This window comes from Podarcis cretensis (assembly GCF_951804945.1).
Source record: "Podarcis cretensis genome assembly, chromosome: 4".
Taxonomy (NCBI): Eukaryota; Metazoa; Chordata; class Lepidosauria; order Squamata; family Lacertidae; genus Podarcis; species Podarcis cretensis.
In genome coordinates, this window is record NC_137173.1 from 41,737,912 (window position 1) to 41,743,570 (window position 5,659).

A 5,659-nucleotide genomic window follows, 5' to 3' on the forward strand; every position below is an offset into this window, starting at 1 on the left:
ATTTTTGCTGCCTTTAAATATTGGAAGCTACAGAAATATATTTAAGCATGAAGGTAGGGATGGAAAGCACTATGCCAAATCCAGGTTCATGGGGCATTGGGACAGCCTTATATTGCTGCCATGCAGACACTTTACACTTTATGAACCAGTGCATGCTTTCTGCTCCCTTTCACTGTGTCACCAGTTACACAGAACCCCAACTTGAGTAAATATGGTTTGGTAGCTTCTGCATGAGAAGGTTTTCCTATTTTTAAACTCATCCCATTCCAATGTTTTGTCTTCATTTTACAAGGCTAACATTGTTTACTCAGTTGTTAATTCAGTTGCTTACCCCCCCTACTATATTTCACTGGAAACTTCATTGCCAACAGTGCTTATGTTGTTTTGCTAATGAAATACAGAAGTTAAAAAAGTCTTACTGCATTACATGCAGGAAACTAATAAATTCCTTGTCTCTCCACAAGGCTTGACACCATTTTTCAGCAAGTGTCTATTTCCTAACCTAATTAGAAAAAAAGAGCTCGTTAAAGGCACAAAGAATTAAGCCAACTAATGCTTATCATGTTTTAATTTTGCTTTAGGCACATTTTTTTCTCCTCTGAAAACTTTTTAATAAAAAAATAGACTAAATTGCTGTGTAAGAAAAGACTTACATGTTTAAACACAATTCCTTGAAAAGCACAGGAAATATTTGAATGTCTTACAGTTAATGTCAGAATGTTCTAGGGTGTGGCATGCCCTGGCAGGCTATCTTTTCAGATCTATGGCATCTGAAGCTGTACTGTATCTCCAAACAACTTGAATAGCTCCTGCACCATTTGTGCACTTTAAAAAAATGCCCAATATTTTGCCCACTATTTATCTTTAAATAGGAATATTGTATTCATTAACATCAAGTGAGAACATGCCACATTTCTCTGTTTTGATTTTCAGGGAGGAAGTAGTATTTATTGCATTAGATTTATCCTTATGAGCTTTTAAAGTTACCGGTAATTCTAGACAAAGATAAATTTCTGTGGTTTGCAGTTTATATGCAGTTGGAAAAAAAATAGGCAAAAACAGTTGTGAGGGAGTAGGCAAAAGTTTGTTGTACTGATGTTTGGCTTGTGGCCATTTGTGCTATATTTTCATTAAAGTTAAATAACTATATAATTGCTTACATCTGTATCTTGCCAAAGACATAAGCCAAGGGCTTTCAGGAATCTTTCAGTTATATTTGTTGTTATGGCTGGCATTGTGAAACACTTATAAAATGGCTACATTCTTGCACTGAAGCAAGCAAAGTAATAAATTATGACCTTTAAATTTAAGATTAAATAATTAATGAGCGTGAGCACACAGGTGAACAATAAGGAAAGAAAATTTATCATCGCAACCTCCTGACCAATGCTATTTTTCTAGAAAAAAGAGGTGCTGGAATTCATCATGACCGATTTAGCTGCTAGCACACAGAACCTTAGTTAGGAATGTGACTACAAGAAGACAAAGGGTACAATTTGTATACGAGTGACATTTTGTCTGAGAGGGGGAAACAATTATTAAGTATCAGCTGTATTTATGAACAATTATGCTACAAACTATTGTTTAATAGGCCAAATCCATATCTGGCGGAGAGCTACATTGCCATCAAGAGCAAACAGGCCTAGGGGTGAGGGCAGGGTAGATAACAGAACACTTTACAGCAGTGATGGCCGAACTTGGCCCTCCAGCTGCTTTGGGACTACAATTCACATCATCCTGGACCACTGGTCCTGTTAGCTAGGGATGATGGGAGTTGTAGTCCCAAAACAGCTGGAGGGGCAAGTTTGGCCACCACTGCTTTACAGTGAAGCATTACCATTAGGCAAAATGAGGCAGCCATGGGTGGCAGATTTTGTGAGGTTGTAGCAGTAAGGGGCTAGTGGCTAGAGCTATGTGCATTAAGTGGCTTGCCCTGCACCCCTTGCTGTCTTTAGGTATGGTAGAAGATACTGTCTCAGCACCAGTTTACTGAAACAGCCATTCCAGGCTACTTCTGGATTGGGGGTGTGTGTGTAATGCATTTTCTCCACCTCATATTAAAATTGGACCAAACCCTGTGCTGAAGAGAAACCTAGCAAATAACTGAACATGAACCAACAGTAGCAATATCAAGAGGTTACCTCAGTGGCCTTGCTGTCTTCATGAAGTGTCCACTGAAGTGGCACTGTTACATGATGAATGCAAGCTGCCATGAAGAAACAATGCTCTTACGGTCTTTTGAGTGATGATGCCTAGGTTCACCTGGGTGCAAAACTAGAGTTGGGCCTCATTAGGCAGTAAATGGGCATACCTTCCAGCACATCCCAGCAACTAAGGGTTTTGACAGCTGTCTTTTCTCTGGATTCAGCATGTGAGATTAAGAGTGGGATTGAAATGTTGGCAAGCCTGAATAGTCATATCACTGTCTTGGCTTTTGCAGCAGATGAGAGAGAGGGCATGTTGACCTTGCTTTTACCCAGAGAAACATGACAAATCCAAAGTCTTACTAAGACAGATGGTTGCCACAAAAATTCTGTGTGTGTCAGGTCTTTGACTTTGCCATGAGCATAGTCAGCAGTGTATCTATTTTGAGCACTGTAGCAAGATAAAATTATTTTCAGTTCAGTCGTTCTATCCCTTGCTACACACTATAAGAAGTGCAGTGAACCAAACAATGAGTTGCCCATATGGGTTGCGTTCTTTGATTTTTAAAAATAAAGGAAAGAATGTACATAAATATATCATCTGTCTGAAATAAAACACCTTTTGCACAATTCATAGTGAATATACAGAATTCACAGCTGCTGAATGCTGTGTTGGCCATTAGAATAGACTGCTTTAAAAGGATCAGGCAAACTAATGTAATATAGGTTTATCAATTACCATTATCCATAGCAACTAAAACAAAGAACTTCTATGTCCTGAATCAGTAAAGTTTTGATTTCCAGATTCTTGGGACAAACAAGAGATGATTATCTTCAATATGCCTTGCTTAAAAGTCACAGAGCATCTAGTTAGCCATTATGGAAAACAATGGTGGAGATGCACCTCTGTTCTGATCAAAGCTGTACTTATGTCATATACAAATCCCATGCAGTTTGATACCTTTTTGAAATGCATACTGTTTCTTGCACTTCTATCTTAGTGCTAAAGTTCAGAACCTGTAAGGTGTGAAGCTTCTACCAGGACAGGCCTTTTGAAAGGGACGAAAAGCAATCTCATGTTCACCGCCAGCCAATCCATTGGACAAGGTGGACAATTGCCAGGACTTTGGGAACCTGTAGTTCTCCTGATGTCAGATTCCAATTTGCATCAGCTCTGTCAAGCATAGCTAGTGGTCAGGGATAGGAGTTGTAGTCAAGCAATATCTGGAAAGCCACAGGTTCCCCAGTCCTGACCTACAAGGTGTGTTATCCTTAGAGACTTTGGCATCACACACCATCAGAACATTGGGGCTTTAGCAGCATAAACATTGTTTTCATGGGGAATCCACTCAATAACTGGCTTAGTATTTATGGCAAGTGCCTTCCAGGACCTATATAAAAATCCAAAACCACAAGATGATCCAGTTCATTTAGTAAGGATGCTTTCTGCCTGAAGACCATTTGGAATTCATTGTTTGGGAACCTTATTGCTCACATATTCCTACTTAGTTACAGCTGGTAGCACTACAGTGATTTCCTGGCAAGTTAGGAAGTAATATAATAAATAATAATAATAATAATAATAATAATAATAATAATAATAATAATTTTATTATTTATACCCTGCCCATCTGGCTGGGTTTCCACAGCCAATGCTGCTTGGGTTTTTATAAGGCAGAAACATTACTAATTTTTAAGTTCTTAGCAAATTTGAATAATCATAAAATAAATTATTCTTATTTCAAAATACCATATTGTAGGTATACAACTTTAGATCCAACAGCAGATAAGACATGGTCATATCCATGCATGATTATTGATCACATATTGGCTCTATACAGATAATTCCCCCCACCATTCAAGAACAGTAGTAAAGGTTTATTTCTGCTATTACACTAGTTCCATTTCTGTAGCCATGGCATGGGAACTAGTCAAACATATTAGAGCAGGGATGGAGATCTTATACAGGGAGACTAGCCTTTCTAGGGTGGGGGAGATACTTTACTCCAAGGGCTATATATATATATATATATATATATATATATATATGAATATGAATAAATGTTTGTCTTATAAAGGGCAGGATGGCAGATAGTCGTTAGTAATGACTGCTCCCCACTTAAAACGGGGGGGCGCCTTTTGCGTGGACGCGTGCAGCCCTGGATCTGGAGTGGCCCCATCAGCATAGGCTTTGCCTTCCCTCAGGTGGGATACCTGGAGGTCCCCGCCTACCCCAGTGAGTTGTCCAATCCCACCTGGGGGAAGCGTTGCCAGGGAAACCAGGCCAGGTAAGGGGAGGGATTACCTGCCCACACAATAGAGGGTGGATCTTAATTGTTAATCCTCACTTGGCTCCAGAGCTTCTCCCACCCTACCCACCCTCAGTTAATGTCTTCTTTTGCAGGTTAACTTTTCTTCATAGGTTTTGCAGGTTAACCTGTCTCCACAGGTATGCGGGTGCTGCTACGATAAGGTCGCTGTTAAAGGGCCGGAAAGGAATTTCCCTGCATTGGCAGGTTTCGCCTTTCCCGTAGCAAAACGTCACAACTTTGGCGGTATCAGGCCTTGGGCAGAATCCTTTAGTCCATCTTCCTCTTTGCGGCGGCGATACCAGGGTTCCCCGTTAAAGGGGTTTTTGAAGGGAGGCTTTGGCCGTACGCCGAAAGGTCGTCATTGCTCTCCCCTGCGGCGGCGTAACGGGGGCGGCTATCTCTGCTTGAACATATGTTCTCCAGAGCCGGCCCATCCCCCCCCCCCCACACTGGATAACCCTGATGCTCCCTAGGTCCCCGGCTGGGGACTAGGGAGGGAGAACGCCCAATGCCTGAGCCAAGGTCTACCCACATTTGAAATTTAATAAAGTTGTGGCCAATTTAATCCCATAGCACGTTGTCTAGAGTCGTTATTCCACATGACGGGGGGGACCACTCGGGATCTGGGGACTCCGCCTGTCCACGCAATGCAAAGGGCACTGCTCTATCATATACTTGTGACAGTCACTGAAACACCAAAGGAGATAAAAGAATAAGGTCTCTTCCAGCACAGATGCACATATACACATTTGAGCAGCACATTGTGTGCACACAGGTCTGTTATGGTCTACTCTTGCCTTCCATCTTCCCAGTGATGTTTGTAATGTGGGGCCAATATATGCAGAACTGGATGTGATAGGGAGAGCTTGCAACTTAGTGGTGGTACATATGGTTAGCATCTAGAATATCCTAGGTTCAGTTCTTGATCTCTCCAAATAGGGCTGGGGGGAAGCACTGTTACCAGTCAGTATTGACAATACTGAGCTAGATGGACAATGATCTAAGTTTGTATACTTCAGAAAAGGGGATGAAAAGAGTTTGCTAGATGTTATTCTTGCAAATGGAATTTTTTCCTTTACCACATATAACAAAATATTCCATAGTCACAAACTAAACCAGAAGGGATTGTTTTGTGTGGTTGTGTGGGTGACCATGTAATTGTTATGCATGCAGCATAGTTTACAGCTGACAAGCCACAAGAGG

General features: G+C 41.1%; 1 long non-coding RNA gene across 4 annotated transcripts in view; it reads left to right on the plus strand.

Moving 5' to 3' along the window:
- The window catches only part of LOC307215533, a 43,693-nt gene that overhangs the window by 4,183 nt on the left and 33,851 nt on the right, over positions 1-5,659 (plus strand). The window lies entirely within an intron of this gene.